At 45.2% G+C, this 26,125-nt stretch overlaps 1 long non-coding RNA gene across 1 annotated transcript in view; it reads left to right on the plus strand.

Annotated features, from left to right (window-relative positions):
* LOC137546952 (uncharacterized) overlaps positions 1–26,125 on the plus strand; it is a 259,238-nt gene that overhangs the window by 1,493 nt on the left and 231,620 nt on the right. Inside the window, exon 2 of the long non-coding RNA XR_011026408.1 lies at positions 12,934–13,070. This is a non-coding gene — a long non-coding RNA (uncharacterized lncRNA). The remainder of the gene's footprint in view (positions 1–12,933; positions 13,071–26,125) is intronic.

Below are 26,125 nucleotides of genomic sequence, written 5' to 3' on the forward strand. Positions count from 1 at the left end.
TCCACTAGTGTTGTCCGGATCATGAACGATTCGGATCTTTGATTCTATTTTGTGAGTCGAATCATCCGAATCATCAAAATGAGTGATTCGGATCGCAAAAGGGGAGGGGCCAGGAGCGACACGCCCCCTCTCAGCGGGCAGCAGGGTCCTGGAAGCAGAGCAGAGATGGATCGCTCTGTTGGAGGGGACTCAGGGGAGCCAGCCTTGCAGGGACAGGCAGGGCCGGATTTGTACTTTTTACCGCCCTAGGCCCACTACCACCAGCCGCCCTATGACATCGGCAGGGTTAGGATAGTGTTATTGGATGGGGGGTTTAGGGATACTGATAGATCAGGATATCAGGTCAGGGGTAGGAATTTACAAAAAAAAAAAAAGTGGTTAGGTCATTTGTCAATTTAGGGTTAGGCTAGGCATATAGTGCTGCAGCAGATGCCAGTGCTATACTGAATCTGAGAGGGCCTAAGCGCTTGGAGCCTATGGGAGAAAAGCACTATAGAAATGTTATTGTATTGTATACGAATACATAATAATAATAATATGGTAGGACATTAGACTATGACTATGGTAGGATCAGAGTGTGAGCTCCTCTGAGGACAGTCAGTGACATGACTATGTACTCTGTAAAGCGCTGCAGAAGATGTCAGTGATATACAAATACATAATAATAATATGGTAGGACATTAGACTATGACTATGGTAGGGATTAGATTGTGAGCTCCTCTGAGGACAGTTAGTGACATGACTATGTACTCTGTACAGTGCTGCAGAAGATGACAGTGCTATATAAATACGTAATAATAATATGGCAGGACATTAGACTATGAATATGGTAGGATTAGATTGTGAGCTCCTCTGAGGACAGTTAGTGACATGAATATGTACTCTGTACAGTGCTGCAGAAGAGGTCAGTGCTATATGAATACATAATAATTTAGTAGGTAAATAAATAAGTAGGTCATTATACTGTGACTATGGTGGGATTGTGAGCTCCTCTGAGGATAATCATTGACATGACCATTTACTCTGCAATGTGGTATGCGGGATATGAGTACTATATTATACTTAGAGCTGGTTCACACGGGCAGCGGCAGTGCCATTGTTTATACAAACCCCACGTTTGGAACCAGATTTTTCCCATCATCTGCCCGGCACTTAGGCGATCAGGATCACTAAGCGCTGCACCTCTGTGATCACATAGCAGGGGTTAAAAGCATTACATGACACAGTGGTGGGATGCTTTTGGAGATATAAAGAGGGAAGGACAGATAGGATGAGAGAGTGTGAAGTGTAAGGACTGGAAGGAGAGGGGGGGGGGGGGGGGGGTAAAGGGGAGAAGCAGTGAGAGTGACAGGAGATGGGAGAGGGCATCGGGATGAGTGTTGAGGTGGCATGAAGTACAGCATTCTGGGAGTAAGGTAGCAATCACTGCAGATTATGGCCAGGCTAGCAGGATTCTGTATACAATGAGCAGAGAGATGTAAGATCATTTCTGCTGTCATAGTCACACAGGCTTCAGTTATTGCATCACAGCCCGATTTGCTCTCTCATTACTTCCTATGTGCTCTCCTCTTCACACACAAAGCCAGGCAACTGTTTCCTTATCTTATTAATAGATAAGGCTGCAGTGATTGCTGGGCTCGCAGCAGCAGCCTCACTTTCTACAAATCATGGGCTTGGAGGGAGGGGGAGAGAGACACAGAGCTCCCAGCTGGGCACTCACTCGTAGTCCATAGGGGCTGAGTGACTGTGTGCAGTAATACAGAGTTAGCTGCAGCAATATATTTACTGACAGACAGACACACTTCACTATGAGAGAGACACTCGCTATGGCTGGCTGCACGTTGTTTCCCCTCCCCGCAGCCCCCTCCATGCTTACAGTGCCCCGCTGCCCGCATAGTTACCAGTTCTCTTCCTCGCTTGAATCTCCCGGCTGGCTAGCAGAGAGCTCAGCCCCTCCTCCCTTTAGTGTCATCAGAGTGGAGAGGAAGGGAGGGGCGCTCTCATGCTGCGTGTATGCACTTGCAAGAGAGACTGGAGAACAGCGCGGCTGGAGCAGACAGCTGATTGCCGAACGGCTGATCTGCTACCGGTATGTGACAGCCGCCCCAGCTCTCTTGCTACTTTTCTTCCGCCCTAGGAACGGGCCTATTCGGCCTGTGCGGAAATCCGGCCATGGGGACAGGTAGAGGGGACATGGCTGCCACTGCCAGATATGTGTAGAGCACACATACTGGCTGAAATGTGCTGCTCATTATAGGCTGTCTGTTCCTAGTTGTGCACAGTGAACACATTGGAAACTTTTAGCTCAGCTCAGTAACTTTGCAGGCACTATGATTGCAGGGCAATATGATCCTCCTGCCCTCGGCACTAAACAGCTGCACTTCACTTCTGGGAATGCTTTCTTTTACTGTGCGACGTTTCCATTCAAGGTATACAGATGAACATGTAGGTGAAATATATGTAAAGCATGATTGCAGCATGTGGGTATTGTGCGCAAATATTTCTGCTCTCTGCTCGTCCCTCCTCCCTTCTCTGTCCACTCCCTGCCCTCTGTCCATCTTCTCCCCTTCTCTGTGTGTCCACCCCCCTCTCCTTCTCCTGCCCTGCTAGTCATTTCATTCCCAAATGCTTCTCTAGTAAAATGATCCGAGATTCGGATCAAAGATCCGGATCTTTTCAATGATCCGATTCGAATCATCCGGATCATTGAAAAGATCCGAACTTCCCATCTCTAACCTCCACTAACCAGAAGTGAAAGAGATCGGCTTTCCGAGCAGTAATCATACCCCTAGCACCCCCTTGTGGCTGGTAGTGGGAATGGCAGGATGGAGGCACAGAATGGAAGTCATTACTGTGAGTAAAAGTACGTTCATTAGTACGCATGCCCTGGCCTTGATTGTGCACCTGTTGCCAGGTACGCTTTGTGATGTCACGCTCATGCGCAGAGCATGCCCAGCCACAGGCGCACAATCTAGGACGCTCACCAAGCATGCGTACTAATGAACGCATCCCCGGCCCAGGGTATACGTACTACTGCAGGTCATTGTGACCTGGAAGTAGTGCAGGGGCCAGGCTGCCCATAGCTTCGCAGCGAGCAGTTTGCAGAACTGCTCGCAACATCACTACTTGTAAATGCAGTAGCGCAAAGGTGCCATAATTATTATCCTTTCCCCTCGGTCCTTGTAATTGTGTATATTTTTATAGTATGTACACTTAATGTGTTGATGTCTGCTCATGTGTTACTGCTTTGTGCTGCAGCAGCATTTTACAATTAAATGATAAACTTCCATTTTTTGGGTGGGTGCATTTGGAAGTAGCTTATTTTATTTGCAGCACGCAGTTTTAAAGTTAAGAATTTCTAGTTTCTACAGCCCCCCAAAAATGTCACAAGGTGGTGGCTGCAGGACATGTGACAGTGGTACCCTGGAGAGCACAGTGTTATGTCCAGTCTGTGGACAGGAAATACCATCTGCTGACATTAAAGCCCATCTTGATGAATGCTAGAATGAAAAGCCTAGTGGGGTGTTGCCTAAGAAGAGGCGCCTTTTCTCCCATGATGCTGAAGGGTAGATGGGTCTGCCTCTCAAAAAAGGCCCTGGGCTTAAAGGAGTATTGTAAGGGTAAAAAAAAAAAAAAAAGTATTTAACTTACCTGGGGCTTCTACTGCCCCCCGCAGATGTCCTGTGCCTGCGTCGGGACAAAGCGATCCTCTGGTCTCCTGCCATGGCTCACTTCCGAATTTTGTGACTTCAGTGTCGCAAACTACTGCATACTCGCGCCCGCTGTCTTCATCAGGAGCTTCCGGCGCAGTACTGTACTGCGCAGGAAGCTCCCGGTGACATCTGCGGGAGTGAGGACGCGCACGACCAGGGCCATGCAGGCACAGTAGTTTGCGACATTAAAATTGCAAAATCTGGAAGTGAGCCGCAGCAGAAGACTAGAGTATCTTTTTGTCCTGGCGTGGGAACAGGACGGCTGTGGAGGGCCAGCAGAAGCCCCAAGTAACACTTCCACTTGTGATCACGGTCCTGTCACCATGCAGGTGCCCAAAGTGCCTGCTTTTGTGACTTGCTGCCAGTACAGTGCTCTTTTCCACAGACGGCTGAACTGCTCATTTGTCTGGTACTTAAGCATCCTGTCTACCACCCACGACTGCTATTCAGGGCTGTCTGCTGCATATGCCGTGCTGTAGCTTGCACCCAGCTGGTGGACAGTAGCAGCTGACAGGAGGGGAATTCACCACCTGGCTGAAGTTCTGGAGAAGAGGCCTTAAAGGAGTTGTCCGGCAAAAATAAATAAAATAAGCGCTACTTACCGGGGGCTTCCTCCAGCCCCTGCGCAGTCCGCTCCAGCCCACGTGACGGTGATTGACAGTGCCGATCGCGCAGGCGCAGTACAGAGCGACCTCCAGGTCGCTCTGACATCATCGCCGTGGACCGGGTCGAAGCTCCGGCGAACGGCTGAAGGGAGAGCTGCGGCGACGGATGTGCTGGGAGGTTGGGGCTGGAGGAAGCCCCCGGTAAGTAGCGCTTATTTTATTTATTTTTGCCGGACAACTCCTTTAAAGTAAACCCGAGGTGAGAATGATATGGAGGCTGACATATTTATTTCCCTGATCCTCTGCCTCTATAACATTTAGCCATTGACCTTGAACAAGCATGCAGCAGATCAGGTGTTTCTGACATTGTCAGATCTGACAAGATTAGCTGCAGGCTTGTTTCAGGTGATATTCAGATACTACTACAGCCAAATAGATCAGTAAGGCTGCCGGGCAACTAGTATTGTTTAAAAGGAAATTAACCACTTCACGACCGCCCCCAGCCGATGGGCGGCGGCAAAGTCCGGGCCCAAACGACCGCAATACGCCCATCGGCGGGGGCGGCTGTGGGAGTGGTTATGCGGCGATCGCGTCATTCGTGACGCGATCAGCCGCCGGGGACTGGCTCCGCCCACCGCTCGTAGTAACCCGCCGGCCGTTCAGAAGCGCCGGCGGGTTACTAGCACCCGGATCGCCGCACTTACATTGTAAAATAGGCTTTGTAATGTATACAAAGCCTATTATACTGGCTGCCTCCTGCCCTGGTGGTCCCAGTGTCCGAGGGACCACCAGGGCAGGCTGCAGCCACCCTAGTCTGCACCCAAGCACACTGATTTCCCTCCCCCTGCCCCCTGATCGCCCACAGCACCCCTCAGACCCCCCCCTGCCCACCCCCCAGACCACTGTTTGCACCCAGTCACCCCCCTAATCACCCATCAATCACTCCCTGTCACTATCTGTCAACGCTATTTTTTTTATCCCCCCCCCCCCTGCCCACTGCCCCCTCCTGATCACCCCCCCACCCCTCAGATTCTCCCCAGACCCCCCCCCAGACCCCTCCCCCCGTGTACTGTATGCATCTATCCCCCCTGATCACCTGTCAATCACCTGTCAATCACCCGTCAATCACCCCCTGTCTCTGCTACCCATCAATCAGCCCCTAACCTGCCCCTTGCGGGCAATCTGATCACCCACCCACACCAATAGATCGCCCGCAGATCCGACATCAGATCACCTCCCAAATCCATTGTTTACATCTATTCTCTCCTCTAAACACCCACTAATTACCCATCAATCACCTATCAATCACCCCCTATCACCACCTGTCACTGTTACCCATCAGATTAGACCCTAATCTACCCCTTGCGGGCACCCAATCACCCGCCCACATGCTCAGATTGCCCTCAGACCCCCCTTTATCAATTCGCCAGTGCAATATTTACATCTGTTATTCCCTGTAATAACCCACTGATCACCTGTCAATCACCTATCAATCACCCCCTGTCACTGCCACCCATCAATCACCCCCTGTCACTGCCACCCATCAATCAGCCCCTAACCTGCCCCTTGCAGGCAATCTGATCACCCACCCACACCAATAGATCGCCCGCAGATCCGACATCAGATCACCTCCCAAATCCATTGTTTACATCTATTCTCTCCTCTAAACACCCACTAATTACCCATCAATCACCTATCAATTACCCCCTATCACCACCTGTCACTGTTACCCATCAGATTAGACCCTAATCTACCCCTTGCGGGCACCCAATCACCCGCCCACACGCTCAGATTGCCCTCAGACCCCCCTTTATCAATTCGCCAGTGCAATATTTACATCTGTTATTCCCTGTAATAACCCACTGATCACCTGTCCATCACCTATCAATCACCCCCTGTCACTGCCACCCATCAATCACCCCCTGTCACTGCCACCCATCAATCAGCCCCTAACCTGCCCCTTGCGGGCAATCTGATCACCCACCCACACCAATAGATCGCCCGCAGATCCGACATCAGATCACCTCCCAAGTGCAGTGTTTACATCTCTTCTCTCCTCTAAACACCCACTAATTACCCATCAATCACCCCCTATCACCACCTGTCACGGTTACCCATCAGATTAGACCCTAATCTGCCCCTTGCGGGCACCCAATCACCCGCCCACACCTCAGAACGTCCTCAGACCCCAGCCCTGATCACCTCGCTAGTGCATTGCTTGCATCTATTTCCCCCCTCTAATCACACCTTGAGACACCCATCAATCACCTCCTGTCACCCCCTAGCACACCTACCCATCAGATCAGGCCCTAATTTGCCCCGTGTGGGCTCCTGATCACTCGGCCAAACCCTCAGGTCCCCCTCAGACCCCCTTCCGATCACCTCCCCAGTGCATTGATTGCATCTATTTTCCCCTCTAACCGCCCCCTGAGACACCCATCAATCACCTCCTGTCACCCCCTAGCACTCCTATCCATCAGATCAGGCCCAAAACATCCTGTCATCTAAGAGGCCACCCTGCTTATGACCGGTTCCACAAAATTTGCCCCCTCATAGACCACCTGTCATCAAAATTTGCAGATGCTTATACCCCTGATCAGTCATTTTGAGAAATTTGGTTTCCAGACTACTCACAGTTTTGGGCCCGTAAAATGCCAGGGCAGTATAGGAACCCCACAAGTGACCCCATTTTAGAAAGAAGACACCCCAAGGTATTCTGTTAGGTGTATGATGAGTTCATAGAAGATTTTATTTTTTGTCACAAGTTAGCGGAAATTGATATGTATTGTTTTTTTTTTCACAAAGTGTCATTTTCCGCTAACTTGTGACAAAAAAAAAATCTTCTATGAACTCACCATACTCCTAACAGAATACCTTGGGGTGTCTTCTTTCTAAAATGGGGTCACTTGTGGGCTTCCTATACTGCCCTGGCATTTAAGGGGCCCTAAACCGTGAGCAGTAGTCTAGAATCCAAAGGCCTCAAAATGACCTGTGAATAGGACGTTAGGCCCCTTAGCGCACCTAGGTTGCAAAAAAGTGTCACACATGTGGTATCGCCGTACTCAGAAGAAGTAGTATATTGTGTTTTGGGGTGTATTTTTACACATACCCATGCTGGGTGGGAGAAATCTCTCTGTAAAAGGACAATTGTGTGTAAAAAAAAATCAAACAATTGTCATTTACAGAGATATTTCTCCCACCCAGCATGGGTATGTGTAAAAATACACCCCAAAACACATTATACTACTTCTCCTGAGTACGGCGGTACCACATGTGTGGCACTTTTTTGCACCCTAAGTGCGCTAAGAGGCCCAAAGTCCAATGAGTACCTTTAGGATTTCACAGGTCATTTTGCGACATTTGGTTTCAAGACTACTCCTCACGGTTTAGGGCCCCTAAAATGCCAGGGCAGTATAGGAACCCCACAAATGACCCCATTTTAGAAAGAAGACACCCCAAGGTATTCCGTTAGGAGTATGGTGAGTTCATAGAAGATTTTATTTTTTGTCATAAGTTAGCGGAAAATGACACTTTGTGAAAAAACACAATTAAAATCAATTTCCGCTAACTTGTGACAAAAAAAAAAAATCTTCTATGAACTCACCATCCTCCTAACGGAATACCTTGGGGTGTCTTCTTTCTAAAATGGGGTAATTTGTGGGGTTCCTATACTGTCCTGGCATTTTAGGGGCCCTAAACCGCGAGGAGTAGTCTTGAAACGAAATTTCTCAAAATGACCTGTGAAATCCTAAAGGTACTCATTGAACTTTGGGCCCCTTAGCGCAGTTAGGGTGCAAAAAAGTGCCACACATGTGGTATCGCCGTACTCAGGAGAAGTAGTATAATGTGTTTTGGGGTGTATTTTTCCACATACCCATGCTGAGTGGCAGAAATATCTCTATAAATAGACAATTGTGTGTAAAAAAAATAAAACAATTGTCATTTATGGAGATATTTCTCCCACCCAGCATGGGTATGTGTAAAAATACACCCCAAAACACATTATACTACTTCTCCTGAGTACGGCAATACCACATGTGTGGCACTTTTTTGCAGCCTAACTGCGCTAAGGGGCCAAAAGTCCAATGAGCATCTTTAGGCTTTACAGGGGTGCTTACAATTAGGCACCCCCCCAAAATGCCAGGACAGTGAACACACCCCACAAATGACCCCATTTTGGAAAGTAGACACTTCAAGGTATTCAGAGAGGAGCATAGTGAGTCCGTGGCAGATTTCATTTTTTTTTGTTGCAAGTTAGAAGAAATGGAAACTTTTTTTTTTCTTTTTTTTGTCAGAAAGTGTCATTTTCCGCTAACTTGTGACAAAAAATAAAATCTTCTATGAACTCACCATGCCTCTCACTGAATACTTTGGGATGTCTTCTTTCCAAAATGGGGTCATTTGGGGGGTATTTGTACTATCCTGGAATTTTAGCCCCTCATGAAACCTGACAGGTGCGCAGAAAAGTCAGAGATGCTTGAAAATGGGAAAATTCACTTTTGGCACCATAGTTTGTAAACGCTATAACTTTTACCCAAACCAATAAATATACACTGAATGGGGTTTTTTTTTATCAAAAACATGTTTGTCCACATTTTTCGCGCTGCATGTATACAGAAATTTTACTTTATTTGAAAAATGTCAGCACAGAAAGTTAAAAAAATCATTTTTTTGCCAAAATTCATGTCTTTTTTGATGAATATAATAAAAAGTAAAACTCGCAGGAGCAATCAAATAGCATCAAAAGAAAGCTGTATTAGTGACAAGAAAAGGAGGTAAAATTCATTTAGGTGGTAGGTTGTATGACCGAGCATTAAACCGTGAAAGCTGCAGTGGTCTGAATGGAGAAAAAGGCTCTGGTCCTTAAGGGGCGAAAAGACTGTGGTCCTCAAGTGGTTAATATGGCAGGCTCTATATCACTCTCACCTTGGGTTCACTTTAAAGTATACCCGAAGTGACATGTGACATGAGATAAACATAGGTATGTACAGTGCCAAGCACACTAATAACTATGCTGTGTTCCTTTTATTCTTTCTCTGTCTGAAAGAGTTAAATATCAGGTATGTAAGTGGCTGACTCAGTCATGACAGGAAGTGACTACAGTGTGATCCTCACTGATAAGAAATTCCAGCTATAAAACACTTCCCTAGCAGAAAATGGCGTCTGAGAGCAGGAAAGAGATAAAAAGGGTCAATAGGTTATAGATTTTTAGCTCTGGCAATAAAACAGTTAAAACTTAAAAAGTAGATTTAAACATAAAATAAAACTGTGGAATATCTTAAAAAATCATTTTTAGGAGAAGGAAGATAGATACAATCGTTTATTTCATTAGTATATTTTCGCTTCGGGTGTCCTTTAAGGCTACTTACACACCAAGACGTTGCGTTTTAGAGGACGTTATGGTCGTATAACGTGCCCCTAAAGCAACGCATGGTGGTGTTGAAGTTGGACGTCAGATTGAGCTGCGTTATGCAGCTCTCAAAATCAGCCGCTCCAGGTTAGTCATAGGAAGTACGGATCTTTTTAAGGATTCGGATCATTTGAATCGGATCATTGAAAAGATCCGGATCTTTGAACCAAATCATTTGAATCATTTTACTAGGGAAGCAGACTGGGTGAAATGATTAGCAGGACAGGACTTTCCCTGCACTGTACATTCTGTATGTTCCTGTTTCTTCCAGACAGACATCCACTGTGAACCGAATCTTTCATTGTGATGATCCGGATGATTTGACTCATAAAAAAGATCCGGATCAATTGAACGATTTGTTCATGATCCGGACAACACTACAGTCCCACCAGGAGTCTCTGCAGTGCAGTGAATATTAATTAGCCATATGGCTGGCTGCAGAGGAGGAGGGGAGACCTCCTCCTCCAACATTACTGAGCATGTGCAAACAGTCTAACGTGGCTTAGCCCAGTATAACGTACAGCATGCAGCACTTTGTTTTTAACGTGCTGCGTTACAATGTATCGCAAGGTGTTACTGTGAACAGCAACATTGATTTTACAGTGCTGTGAGTTAGGCTGCGTTACTGGCTGCTGTAAGGTGGGACTTTAACGTCCCACTGTGAAACCAGCCTAAACATTTCACACCGTGGGTATTTTTCACTTTATGTATCAGAGCAATTTTCACCTCCCATTTATTTGCCAATAACTATCACTAATTATCATGATGCATTGATCTATATCTTGTTTTTTCCACCACCAATTAGGCTTTCTTTGGGTGGGACATTTTGCTAAGAATTATTTTTTTCTAAATTCATTTTAACAGGAAGATTAAGAAAAAAATGGAAAAATCATTATTTCTCAGTTTTCGGCCTTATAGCTTTAAAATAATACATGCTACCATAATTAAAACCTTTGTGTTTTATTTGCCCATTTGTCCCGGTTATTACACCATTTAAATTATGTAACTATCACAATGTATGTCACCAATATTTTATTTGGAAATAAAGGTGCATTTTTTCAGTTTTATGTCCATCATTATTTACAAGTAGAGATGTGGCGATCGGTTCCCGATCCGTTCGCCGGCGAACATCTCTGCATCCCTGGGCCCTGTACTACTTCCGGGTTGCTATGACCCGGAGTAGTACACCTGTGCTGGCCCGGCGGTGCGCGTCCTAGAACGCGCTCCTGTTGCCGGGCACTTTCTGCGCATGTGCGTGCCGTCATGACGTCACACTCATGTGCAGAGAGTGCCCGGCAACAGGAGCGCGATATAGGACGCGCACCGCCGGGCCAGCGCAGGCGTACTACTCCGGGTCATAGCGACCCGGAAGTAGTACAGGGCCCACAGAGATGCAAACGGTTCGGGCCATCTCTATTTACAAGCTTATAATTTTAAAAATTGTTCACAATATACCCTCTTCACATGCATATTAAAAAAGTTCAGACCCTTAGGTAACTTTATTTTTTTTTATTGGAATTTTTTTTTTCAGTAAAAATGTTATTTGGGTAACTTTTGGTGTGGGAGGTAAACAGTTAATTTTAAATTTAAAAATGTGGGTTTATTTTATTAAAAACTGTATGTAGATGTAGTTTTACTATTTGGCCACAAGATGGCCACACGATGGCCACAGTGAAATTTTATTTAGTTTAATTTTTTTTTTTTTAGCCCTGGAAGCGAAGTGCTGGAAACCTTCTTTTTTTTGTCAGAAAGACCGCGGCCTTTGATAAGAAGCTGGCGGTTTTTCTGCCAAGGACTTAGATCAATGAAAGGGTACTATTTTCCCATTCATTGATTACTGGGGGGTGGCGCACGCGGGAGCACGCAGACGCGCTCAACAGCAAGGCAGCAGCCACCTGGACATGACAATCATGTCCAGGTGGCAGAAATGGTTAAGGCGGCCACTAATGATACAATTTGCTGAGAGATCGTTTACAAGTAATTCTTCATAAGAACAATCGGAAATTATTGTTTGGAACCACCAATGGACAAAAATCTCCTAACCAATCTGATCAGATTTCATTAATGTAATCATATTGATGAAATCTGATCAGATTGGTTAATAGATTTTTTTCCACTAGTGGTCATGAACAACCGTTTCCGAACGATCGTAAATGGTAATTTGTAACTACTAAAGGAAAATAATCTCCTAACCAATCACATTAATGAAACCAATCCGATTTTTGGATCAATCCTATCAATCTGATCTGATTGGTTTGGAGATTTTTGTCTATTAGTGGGCGCAAATGGTCATTTCCGATCGTTCATACGAAGAATCTTTCGAAAATTGTATTGTTAGTGGCCACCTTTAGTATTAATTAACCTGTCACTACTCAAATCCATGATGTGGGCACTTTAGTTTAGTAACAGGTGTACATAATATGCAATCCCCGCTCCATACCCTCATACCATGTGACTTTGGGGTGTATGCAAGAAACTGTGTTAAAGTGGACCCAAATGAAAAATACAAGACTTCAGAAATAAAATCTATTTTCTAAAGTATAATAATAAATAGCAGCCTTTTTTTCAGCTGCATGATGACAAATATAAAATATTTTACATTTATTGGAAGGATCCCTCCCTTCGTTTCATATTGCCAGGACAGAATCCGGCAAACTGGTGGAGTAGGTGGTGTCCGGCAAAGGAGGAACTGCTAATGGCTGCCACCTGTATAACCCTAGTTATGAAAAGAGAAGGGTGAAAAGCATGCACTGAAATGCTCATAGGCTTGAAGGAGTGTTTATTTATCTTTGTATGTGTCAGAGTGGTGCAACTAAATATTTTGAATTAAAAATTGTTTGGTTTGGGTTCGCTTTAAGCAGAATTTCATACCTAAGGTTTTTGCATGATTAGTAGTGACTAATGCATTGCGTGTAATGTATTGCATTCTGCTCTACTAATCCTGCGGCAAAACTTTATGCACATCATCTTGCTTAATGCAATTTATTGCGCACGCCCTTTTGAGTTTAGTTTTAGGCTGCAGGGTACCAGAGGATTGGTGTGTCCCGACATGGGCACAGGACTTCTGCAGGGGGCTGGTGGAAGCCCCAGGTAAGTGAAACTTTTTTTCTTCTACTCGGTTAAGGTTCACTTTAATGTGCCCATACACATGTCAATCTGCCACCAAATCGACCATCAGCCTGATTTCTCTTCTGCTTGATTTCAGATCGAATATGTTCTGAAAGGATTCTATTGCCTGCCCACTCACTGCAGACAGATATCAAAAAGAAACACCAGTGTGGCGAGGAACAGGAGCTCGCGGTGAGGTCACTGGAGGAGGCCAGGAGTCGCGCCGGCGGACAGGTGGGACTTTAACACTTTGTTTCTTAAAAAGGAGAAAACACTGCTTAGGTTCCATTAATGCATATTTGTTTTATACACTTTAATGCAAAACAACTAGAGAAATAGGTGTTGCTGAATGTTTAATACGGACGTGGGGGCTGCGTGTGGAATGGGAGGTGAGCTGATGTACATGTAATGGGTGGTTATACACAGAAGTGGGGCTTCACATGGAAGGTTAGTCAAAAGAAACACACCCTGGCAATCACTAAGAGCCACTGTACACTGCACGGATGAAAAACTGATCCATCAAACAGATCATCTTTATTGGGCATCAGTTTTTCATTCATGATTTCCATTCCATTACCGATCGGTCGATGCATATCTCAATCTGGAATTAATAGTTGACTCCCTATATTTGCAATCCAATCAGCAGAACGGACTGAACACATCCTTTTCAAACAGACTGAGGATCCGTTCGCATCCGTTGGGATACCTTCCTAAAACAGACCGTTTTTGTGTACAGTGTGAACCGGCCTATAGGATTTAGTCCTGATGGTGCCTTCATTTTTCTACCTCTTAGCAGACTCTAAAGGTGGCCATACATCTAGTGATTCGGCTTTGATTCTGTCATTTCATCAAATCAAATGTGCTTCAGTATGTCTAACCAATGAAAAGTTGCTGATATCATGTTGACCACCTTAGTCAATTGAGCAGGATTCAAGATTTCGGTCATTCACACAGGAATTGGCTACTTTTCACATACCGTTGGATTGACGCTGTATCGATTTTTGCATTCAGAGCATGGAGGTACAATATCGGTCAGATTGATTTGTGATAGTGAATCACATAGGCTATCCCTTGTACTGTGTGGGCTACTAGCCGATCGACTTTGGATCAACCACATTGAAGTTGATCTCCAATAAAGGCGATTGCTTTGTCGACTGAATCAGAATCGCTAGATATATGGATACCTTAAGGCTTCTTTTACACAAACAGCTGAAGGCAGTGAATTCACTGCCTGTCAGCTGCTCCCATCCACTGGCTGGGTGCTTGCTAGCGCTCGGCACAGGCAGTCCCCCCATGTAGTTTCATCTGAGCATGACACTTGCCGCGCTCAGATGCAGCATGAAACTGTTTAACACAACCGTGTGTAAAACGTGTTTACCGATCGCTTCCACTCAGCTGCATGTAATTACAGCTGAATGGTGCTTGTTGCCAGCATCCCTGGATAAGAGGCCATTAGGCTGGGAGTACACCCGTTGTCTGTCATTTTCTACGCATGATTATTAGGATGCATTTTCTGCACTCCATGTGTGTCTGTAGGTGGGTAAACGTGTGTGCTTTTTCACAGATGCTAATGTAATTGCTGGAGAAAATGCACACAGTGCTGTACTGCTCTCATTATTATAATTTTTTTCTGCATGCGAAAACGCATTCAAGGATAAACTAGCCCATTGATTAACATTGGTTCTTAGTAGGGGCGCAGTGCGGAGTAAGGCGGATGCAAGCTCCGTGAGCTCCGATCATAGCGGGGACAGACAGTGGCATAACTTCTGAACCGCGGACTTAAAACGGACGACATAGGCAAAGAAGAGGGTCGGAAGACTACCCCCGCACCTCATATGCCTTCAACCCAGGGTAAAGATAAAGAATTAGTGCTCAGATCCCTGGACTTCTTCAGGCCGCGTGGTGCGACAGCAGCTAAGATGGCCGCCGAGAAGCTGCAGGCAACTAATACACTTACTGAGAAAGAAGGAGAATCTCTGCATCGTACTGACTTCTCTCTGAAGGATATCACAGACCTTCTCACGGATCTAAAGGTCTCCTTCACGAATGAGATCAGAGCCACTCTCTGCCCAGATGGAAGAACTGGGAGACAGGACGAGCAAACTAGAATACAGAATGGATGACGCAGTGGACATTATTACAGAATTACAGAACCAAAATGCAGCCCAGGAGGAAAAACTGGTAAACCAGGAGAATAAATTGGAAGATCTGGATAATAGTGGTAGGAGGGAAAATATTAGGATCAGATCTGTACCAGACTCTGTGACGGACATTAAGGCTTATGTGACAGCATTATTTAAGCACTTCTCCCTAACCTCCCTGATGAGATGTTCAGATTTGATAGGATTCATAGGGCTTTAAAAGCACTCAAAAACCCGGAGTGGTCAAGAGACATTATACTAAAAATGCACTACTCGGAAACGAAAGAAGAGGTGATGAGAGCTGCATGGGAAATGGGTCCTAATGGAATAGGAGACCATAAGGTACACATATTTCCAGATCTGTCACCAATTACACTTGCAAAACGTAGATCTTTAAGACCAGTCACTACAGCCCTGCAAAAAAGAGCGATACCATATCGGTGGGATTTCCTTTTGTACTCACATTCAACTTTAGCCCCAAAAGATATCAAGTCCATACACTGCAGGAAGGATTAAAAGCCCTCAGAGAAAATGGAGTACAGGAAATCACAGAGGAATCTCCTATGGACTCTTCTAACAAGCATAAAAGGCTCAACAGAGACTGGCAGGAAACGCACCACTCTACCTATAAACGAAGCAAAGAAAAACACCTGACTCCTTCTAAAATCCCAAGAGCTTTAAGGTCGGGCAACGATAAAGACTGATGGCTTCCTTTACTCCTGTAAGTGACCCACAGGTTAATCATCCATAAGGGGACAAAGAGAGCTTTACTTGCTCACATAATACAGACTCTCTTTGCCTTTAACTTGCTTACTGGCTAGGATTTACAGACTCTCTTTGCCTTTAACTTGCTTACTGGCTAGGATTTACATTAATAAGCTATACCTCCTGGTAGCTTCTGCAGTTCAGGCAGTATTACTTAAAGAGACACTGAAGCGAGACTAAATCTCGCTTCAGCTCTCATATATAGCAGGGGCATGTGTGCCCCTGCTAAAACGCCGCTATCCCGCGGCTGCACGAGGGTCCCTGACCCCCCAACCCACCCCCCGCAAACCTTGGTCGCAGACTTGGTCGCACTTTTTGCTTCCTGGAGGCAAGGGCTAACGGCTGCAGCCCTGCCTCCCAGCGCGTCTATCAGACGCGCATCGCCGCCTCTCCCCCGCCCCTCTCAGTGAAGGAAGACTGAGAGGGGCGGGGGAGAGGCGGAGATACGCGCTGACAGACGCGCGTGGGGCAGGGCTGCGGCGGTTAGCCCTGCCCCAATGCGGAAGCGCTCCCCCGCATTACGGAGGGGATTTGTTAAGCCGCGGGATAGCGGCGTTTTAGCAGGGGCACACGTGCCCCTGCTATATATGAGGTCTGAAGCGAGATCTATTCTCGCTTCAGACTCTCTTTAAAGAAAACCTGAACTGAAAATTAAAAGTAAAAATAAGCATACACAAGTCATACTTGCCTTCCATGTAGTCTACTCCTAGGTGTCTTTCTCCTGTCCCGCATCCTGTTTGTTCACTGTGATCAAGGGATTTTCCATCCTCCATTTTGAAAATGGCCATTACCCATAACAGCTTACTGGTCAGCACACAGTTAAACTGTAACATCGCCCACTTTAGCCATAGGGAAACATGGACATTACCTGGTACATCAGTTTTCCTCTCAGCTATAACTGACAACAACTGATATTTTACTGACAGCAACTGATAGATTTCAGATCTGACAAAATATTGTCAGAACTGTAAGGGCTTATTGTCAGAAGAAAATGGTGAGCTTCTGAGAGGAACTGATGGCAAGGTAACTATGTAATGTTCATTTGAAGTTACCTCATGTGTTTATTTTAAATATTTTTACTCAGTACAGGTTCTCTTTAAGTATCTCTCAGCAGTTTCGGTCCAGCTGTGTGATTTGCAGCTCCAACATTTCCCTGGTTATTTGAAATGTGCTTTCTCATAGCTTGTGTGTTCATGTTTCAATATATATATTTATTTGAATGTACGGTAATCTTAAATATTTTTTGTATTAGTTTTAGTTATAGAAGTGTGACCCATAAGACCGGATGTACAATACAGGTGTTCGTGTTTTTGAGAGAGATCGAGTCCTCACTACTAATATTTTTACTATGTAAAAGGGATGTTGAGATCTATAGGATTATTTTGGTTAACAAATTGCTTGTTAGTGCTCGTTTCCACTATTGCGGTGCAGAATCGCCTGGATTCCACCGCTGATGAAATCGCATGCGGATGCGATTCCCATGCGTTTTTTGCCGCGAATTCGCATGCGATTTCGCATAGGTGAGGGTATATGCGATTTTAACCATGTCACTGCCTGTGTGAATTTACATTGGTACCTATGCGAATTCGTGGCAAAAAACGCATGGGGAAAACGCATGCAACTTCCCTATTAAATACATTGCATGCGATTCGCATGCATTCCACTCGCAGGCGAATTCTGCGGCTCTTTTGTGCGTTTTTTCACAGCTTAAAAAAAACGCACCCCAATAACGCTACAGTGGAAACAGGCCCATCCACTTGCATTACATGTGCGAATCCGCATGCGTTGGACGCATGCGGATTCACGATAGTGGAAACGAGCCCTTAGATACAGCATAAGGAGAGTGACAGCAACTTCAGTTCTCTGGCTTCCGGATTCATGAAAGTACTCTCACATAATACTCAAGGTCTTAACAGCCCTACAAAAAGAGCTAAATGCATGCGCTATTATAATGCGAGAAACCCTGCAATCATTATGCTCCAAGAGACCCATTTTATTAGGATGTCATTTCCAAGATTTTTCCATAAAAATTTCCCTGAATTTCATTTATCTACCCCAACAGCCACCCAACAGCCAAGAGAAATGGAGTTGCTATCCTTCTCCATAAAAATACTTCATTTATCTTAAGAAACAAAGTGACTGATAAGGAGGGCCGCTACATTTTATTAGCAGGCGTACCAACATTGTTAGTCAATATTTATGCACCCTCAACCAAAAATGGAGCATTCTACAATTATATAATCGACACCCTCCATCAATTTTAAAAATGAGAATATAATCATAGGAGGGAATATGAAGTTAGCACTAAACCCAAAGCTGGATTACCAATCCTCTTCGACCCTTTCTGACAGACCCCCGCCCCCATATCATTTATTAGGCAGATACAGATACATGGAGAGAGACCATCCAAAAAAAAAAAAAAAGATTTTACCTTCTTTTCTAGTCCCCATCTCAGCTCTTCAAGGCTTGATTATATATTTACTACAAACATTCTTACTACTAGGATTAAGAGTTCGACAATCATCCATTCATATTTATCGGATCATTCAATCATCTGTACCACTTTCACACCACAACATAATCTAATAGGACCCCAAGATGGAGAGTTCCACCGTTCATGTTAACCAATCCTGAACAAATAAGGAAACTATCAGAATCACTAAATAATGAGCCGGGAAGAAGAATTCACAAAATCGATTTCAATAATATACAAGCTTCTCAATACATTAACTCCCACATCGAAGAGGCCTTATCAAATTAACTGGGAGAAAGATCTAGGCCATGAAATCTCGGATTCTCAATGGTCAACAATCTGGGAAAGAACTTCCAAATGTTCAAATAATGTATCAATGACGGAAACTTCTGTTAAACTTAAGTTTCGCACATATTTAACTCCTTCTAGAATTAAGAAATATAAACCTCACATTTCTAATTTATGTTTCTGAGGGTGTCTAGACATTAGAGACTCTTTTCACTCTTGGGGCTTGATTCACAAAAGAGTGCTAACTGTTAGCACGGCATTTTTTGCGCGAATTTTCGCATTGCGCGTGATCGCAAATTTTCGTGCGAAACGATACCGGTTTCACGCGAAAACGATATCGATTTCGCGGGAAAATTTGAGTTTGCGTGCGAAAACGTTATCGTTTCGCGCGAAAATTCGCGATCGCGCACAATGTGAAAATTCGCGCAAAAACGGCCGTGCTAACAGTTAGCACTCTTTTGTGAATCAACCCTAGGTGGTCTTGCCCTATGGTACATTCACTATGGTCAAATATTTTTGAGCTGTCAAGGGAATTTTGGGATAAAGCTGCTACCCCTAACCCTCTATCAGCTTTACTGAACCTAAAGATTGACAAACTTTCCCGGTTAGAAAACCCTTTATTCACTAAAATATTGGTGGCCACTAGACTCCACATCGCCCAAGCTTGGCTAATCAATGAACTGTCCTGGGACAAAGTCATACAAAAAATTAATTATATCTGTTTAAACAAATTTATACGGGCTCTGACTATAGGAGACACAGCACCTTTTCTTTCAATATGGGAACCTTGGCTAACCTCAGATTATGGCAAACATATACAAACAATTTTGAGTAAATGTTAATCTGACATGAGTAAGATAAGAAAAGTGCATTAAGCTTTCTCATAGGGGACGTGATCTCCCATACTTCCTCTAAGTAAGGTCTACAACATCTTTGGATACGCAAATTCTCACTTCTACGTATACCTGTTCCTCGTTCTTTGTTCTGTTTTGTTTTGTGTTGTCTTTAAACTACTACATATGGTTATGACATCTTCATGGAATTGGGCCCTTGGTTATACTCATATCTCTATTCTAGCATAATATTACTATGTGTAAGACTGCAAGAATGATAGGGACTCTCAATTGTTTTGATTATTGCACTATTTGCTGTTGCTGTTATCAGTTATAATTCATTGTGATGTTTCTGTTTATTTTCTCAATAAACATTTTTTGAAAGTAAAAAAAACCAAAACATTGGTTCTTAGTTTTCCTGTGCAGAACACACGCAGACACAGACAAGTGTGCTCCCTGCCTTAAAGGGAACCTGAACTGAAAGGAAGAAAAAATAGTTTCACTTACCTGTGGCTTCTACCAGCTCCCTGCAGCCGCCCTGTTCATGTGCCATCATGGAACGATTGTCCGGTCACCTGCAGCGGCTGAGTTTCGATTTTGGCGAATGGGCCAGTCAGTGGCTGTGGGGCCCTAGACGCACGCGTCCTCGATCACGCTCCCATAGCTGGGATTGTCCTGTGCGTGTGCAGTATGAGATTTTCTCGTACTGCTGCTGTCAAATAGACATCTGCTAATGAGTGTCCATTACTGCTGCTGGCATAGTGGCAGCTGCTAATCAGTGGCTGTTAGTGATGCCACAACTGTTCACTGGTGAACAGTTCTCCATGTAGCTACTTCTGGGTTGGCAAGGTCAGTGAGTAGTTTGCAGGTGCTTGCCCCATGGCACCCGTCCTTGACCATGTGCCCACTATGTAGTCATGACATCATATGCAGAGTACTCCCAGACATGGGTGCACAATCAAGGATGCGCGCCACTGGGCCATTGCCTGCTCATTAGTAGCGTTTACTGATGCTGGCAGTGGTGTTTACTGCTGGTGTTTGCTGTTGGTATAACAGACAAGTGTGAAAGCGAACCTGGACAGACAACTATCACTTGCTGGATGCATCTTCTTCCTTGCTGAAGTGGGACATCGTTGGTACATTTGTAGGAGACCAAAGTTAACGTCGATACACAGGTGTTATTCACAGAACAATATCATTAGATTTGTCATATTCTTCACTGAACGCTATCGGTGAAAATCAACATCACACTCTAACTTTATTGTGATACTGATGAAAACGTTTTGCAAGTTTTGTGCGAAGTGGCTTAAAAAACCTTAGTAAAAAAGAACAAATTGGCATCATTTGATTTTTGTGCATAAAGATATCTTCTAGAAATAGGCCTGTAAGGGTAAATTGCATGTTATGACCTGCCACCATAAGAGACCTGTAAGTCCATAAAATATACATATTGCTAACTGTCTTTGCCCAGATGTAGATTGGTTGATGTTTATTCCTGAATAACATAAATGTATGTGTTTGGTATGATATACTTTACACTGCAATGTTATGCTTTGTGAAAGGGGGACTATGCAAGGGCCCCAAACAATTGTCCTCTTATTCACAGGTCATGGGATACCAGTAAATGTATATTCACATGAAGTGCAGCTTTTGTGAAATTATTACTGCTCTTTCACATGGCTGTAGTCCAAAGTTTGCACTGACTTGGATGGTTATTGTAGTAATTCTTTGCTTTGTGACACGCATGAGTACTGTCACCTGTAGCAATCAGGCCTCCAGACCAGTGATGTGCTCTGTTGCAAAGCGGAGGAATGGTGCATGAGGGAGCAACACTAAACTGGAGGCATAAGTAACTTGTACATTATACTTGGCCAGTGCTTATGCAAGATAATTCATCAGTCCAGATATCGTGCTGATACATGAGGGAGGCCGGGCCCCAATAAACACACTTGGGAGAGGCATTGTAGAGATTCATTTAGCATTTGTACAAGCCTTGAATTAGGCTTCATTTGCCCTGTGCCACATGCTGATGTGAAATCACATCTCAATCCAGTAGGCATGCCAATGCATGGCTAGAAGCATTCAGATGTCATGTTAGAAAAATGCAGCAGGGACTCCTATTTTTTTTTCCCTGCAAGTGATTTTAGTGGGGTGTAATTCTGCATCTGAATTTGTATGAAAGGAAATAGAAAGAAATCACAGAAATGGAAAATTACTGTAGACCTTATTGAGATACTAAACCCAAAGGAGGTTACAGATCAAGTGTTCTAACTCCTCTAGTTGTAGCCTAATTCCAGGAGTGCCTTAAAGAGAACTTGAGACAAGAAGCATCTCAGGCTCCATACTTACCTGGGGCTTCCTTAAGCCCCCTTGAGGCTGCTCAGTCCCTTGCTGTCTCCCCAGGTGGCCCCTGTCCCCCTCAATTTGGCCCGAAAGCTTGACTGAATCACGTTTCACCGCGCATGTGCTGCTCTGCTGCACGCTAACCCATTGTGGTCCCACTGCTGGAAGCTTTCTGCGCTTGCACATCAGTTCTGCACTGGCGTAGAATGCTCCCGCTGCGGGAGAGTGACTGGTGTGCTTTTACCACCAAGCGCATTTACGTGATAAAGCATAACTCGGCCAAACTTTCAGGGCCAAATTGCCGAGGACGGGAGCCACCTGGAGAGACAACGAGGGGGCTTAAGGAAGCCACAGGTAAATATGGTGCCTGAGACGCTTTTTGTCTGTCTTCAAGGTACACTTAAAGTTACTTAAAGAGACTCTGTAACAACAAAAACCTCCCCTGGGGGGTACTCACCTCGGGTGGGGGAAGCCTCCGGATCCTAATGAGGCTTCCCACGCCGTCCTCTGTCCCACGGGGGTCTCGCTGCAGCCCTCCGAACAGCCGGCGACAGAGCCGACCGTAGCGTCAATATTTACCTTTGCTGGCTCCAGCGGGGGTGCTGTGGCGGCTTTCGGCACGGAAATAGACGGAAATACCCGATCTCCGTCGGGTCCGCTCTACTGCGCAGGCGCCGGAAACTTGCGCCTGCGCAGTAGAGCAGACCCGACGGCGATCGGTTATTTCCGCCTACTTCGGAGCTGACAGCCGTCAGAGCGCCTGCGCAGGAGCCAGGAAGGTAAATATTACGTCACCGCTGCACGGAGGGCTGTAGCGAGACCCCTGACGGATGGAGGACGGCGTGGGAAGCCTCATTAGGATCCGGAGGCTTCCCCCACCCGAGGTGAGTACCCCCCAGGGAACGTTTTGTCGTTACAGTTCCTCTTTAAAGAGAAACTGTACTCTAAAATTTTTACAGCAAAAAGCATACCATTCTATTCATTATGTTCTCCTGGGCCCCTCTGTGCTATTTATGCCACTCTCTGCTGCAAACCTGGCTTGTAATTGCCAGTTTTAGGCAGTGTTTACAAACAAACTAACTAGCTTGTGATAGGCTCACATAAGCAGAGTGTGTGAGTCATACAGAGCCTGCAGGGGGCCTGGAGGGGATGTGTATAGCTTCTACCAGTCACAAGCAGCCCTGCACATTCCACACATTCCAGCCTTAGCCCGACTGTGCTGACAGAAGAAAACAGATTAGATCATAAACAGAGATAACATAGCCACTGTGCAATTAGGAAAAGCTGCAGTAAGCCAGAGCACATTAGAACAGGCAAAGGAACTTATAGGATAGAAGAACTAAGGCTGAAAATTTTGTTCCAAACGTTTGCCTGCACTTTCGATATCAAAGTAAAGTGCCCTTTTTCAGATAAAATCCAAAACTGCTGCCCAGTGTTTTTCGCTTTTAGAAGCGTGGTGTAAGGCAGAAGTAGGTGCAGGCAAAGACTGGGTGACTTCAGCATACATTAGGTACAACACTTGTAAGAGGGATTTTTTTTTCTGTAGAGTGGAGGGTGGTGAAAAAAAATACAAGCTTATGCCATGATATTTATATACCCTCAGCTGTAACAATGACTTGGAAAAAAGCTGTTCCTTTCACTTGCCACATAAAGGAATAGCAACATCTATTCTAGACTCAATTGTAGCTTTGCGTAATGTGAAGGTAAGTGGAAGGCATATTGTAGTTCCAAGTTAAATGTAAAGTAGAAACCACATATTAAACCACATAAATGGCATGCTTCTGGGCTGTGAGGTTTCCCTTAGGGAGGGTGGTTTCCTGAAACCTGTACTCCTTTCAGCTAGTTGGGGTATAGGCCTTGTTCCTTTGCTGTATGTGTGATGTCATTTTTTGCTGTGACTAGGATGTCTGCTGCACCTTCTGCTTATCACACAAATCAATAAAACATATCAGCAGCCAAGCTGCTATTGATGTGTGTGATGCCGGGGAGGTAGGAGACGCAGTTTAGCGCCAAGTCTAACTGAAGTTGACGCCACACATATAGTGAACCGGAGGTGCGGGTGGGGTCCCAGAGAAGATAGATTTCCTGTGGAAGATACTTCTCATGTTAGGTTAGCACTGGGTGGCAAGCCGACATACAGCATGTTGGTGGGATGAAATTGTTTCCTGGGGAGGGTGTCTTAATCTGGGAGGGTTTTTTTGCTGATAAATCAGCAGTGTAGGGCCATTCACCTATGCTATTGGTGGTGTCTTGACTGAAGCGGAGACTTTGATCTCTACTGCGCAGTCTATTTGTCGCACCAATCAAGAACGGTATCTCCGCTGCCAGAGTGGTACTCTTCTTGGTATGTGTGATTGTCAGGGGAAGCAGAATGCGTTGTGTGGGTCCAAGTCAGATGTGAGGTTGAGACCACATCTATAGCATATTGGTGGGGTGGGAGGGTTCTCTTAGAAGGGTAGATTTTTTCCTGGAGTTTGTACTCCTTTCAACTAGTTAGGGCATACCTTTCAACTATTATAGGCTTTTAAAAGGGTGGTGGGTAGGTTCCTTAGAGAAGATTGTGTTTTCCATTGGAAGATTCTTCTCTTGTTCAGTTAGCACGGGGTGGGTTGTGCCAACATATACTAGGTTGGTGGGATGAAGTAGTTCCCTGGGGAGGGTGTCTGTGTGATGTCACTTTTTGCTGTGACTAGGATTTCTGCTGCGCCTTCTGCTTATCACACAAATCAGTAAAACATCTCAGCAGCCAAGCTGCTACTGATGTGTGTGATGCCGGGGAGGTAGGAGACGCAGTTTAGCGCCAAGTCTAACTGAAGTTGACGCCACACATATAGTGAACCGGAGGTGCAGGTAGGGTCCCAGAGAAGATTGATTTCCAGTGGAAGATACTTCTCATGTTAGGTTAGCACTGGGTGGGAAGCCGACATACAGCATGTTGGTGGGATGAAATTGTTCCCTGGGGAGGGTGTCTTAATCTGGGAGGTTTTTTTTGCTGATAAATCAGCAGTGTAGGGCCATTCACCTATGCTATTGGTGGTGTCTTGACTGAAGCAGAGACTTTGATCTCTACTGCGCGGTCTATTTTTCGCACCAATCAAGAACGGTATCTCCGCTGCCAGAGTGGTACTCTTCTTGGTATGTGTGAGTGTCAGGGGAAGTAGAAGGCGTCGTGTGGGTCCAAGTCAGATGTGAGGTTGAGACCACATCTATAGCATATTGGTGGGGTGGGAGGGTTCTCTTAGAAGGGTAGATTTTTTCGTGGAGTTTGTACTCCTTTCAACTAGTTAGGGCACACCTTTCAACTATTATAAGCTTTTAAAAGGGTGGGGGATAGGATCCTTAGAGAAGATTGTGTTTTCCATTGGAAGATTCTTCTCTTGTTCAGTTAGTACAGGGTGGGTTGTGCCAACATATACTAGGTTGGTGGGATGAAGTAGTTCCCTGGGGAGGGTGTCTGTGTGATGTCACTTTTTGCTCTGACTAGGATCTCTGCTGCGCCTTCTGCTTATCACACAAATCAGTAAAACATCTCAGCAGCCAAGCTGCTACTGATGTGTGTGATGCCGGGGAGGTAGGAGACGCAGTTTAGCGTCAAGTCTAACTGAAGTTGACGCCACACATCTAGTGAACCGGAGGTGCGGGTGGGGTCCCAGAGAAGATTGATTTCCAGTGGAAGATTCTTCTCATGTTAGGTTAGCACTGGGTGGGAAGCCGACATACAGCATGTTGGTGGGATGAAATTGTTCCCTGGGGAGGGTGTCTTAATCTGGGAGGGTTTATTTTGCTGATAAATCAGCAGTGTAGGGCCATTCACCTATGCTATTGGTGGTGTCTTGACTGAAGCTGAGACTTTGATCTCTACTGCGCAGTCTATTTGTCGCACCAATCAAGAACGGTATCTCCGCTGCCAGAGTGGTACTCTTCTTGGTATGTGTGATTGTCAGGGGAAGTAGAATGCGTTGTGTGGGTCCAAGTCAGATGTGAGGTTGAGACCACATCTATAGCATATTGGTGGGGTGGGAGGGTTCTCTTAGAAGGGTAGATTTTTTCCTGGAGTTTGTACTCCTTTCAACTAGTTAGGGCATACCTTTCAACTATTATAGGCTTTTAAAAGGGTGGGGGGTAGGTTCCTTAGAGAAGATTGTGTTTTCCATTGGAAGATTCTTCTCTTGTTCAGTTAGCATGGGGTGGGTTGTGCCAACATATACTAGGTTGGTGGGATGAAGTAGTTCCCTGGGGAGGGTGTCTGTGTAATGTCACTTATTGCTGTGACTAGGATCTCTGCTGCGCCGTCTGCTTATCACACAAATCAGTAAAACATCTCAGCAGCCAAGCTGCTACTGATGTGTGTGATGCCGGGGAGGTAGGAGACGCAGTTTAGCGCCAAGTCTAACTGAAGTTGACGCCACACATGTAATGAACCGGAGGTGCGGGTGGGGTCCCAGA

Source organism: Hyperolius riggenbachi, chromosome 2 (genome assembly GCF_040937935.1).
Source record: "Hyperolius riggenbachi isolate aHypRig1 chromosome 2, aHypRig1.pri, whole genome shotgun sequence".
NCBI lineage: Eukaryota > Metazoa > Chordata > Amphibia > Anura > Hyperoliidae > Hyperolius > Hyperolius riggenbachi.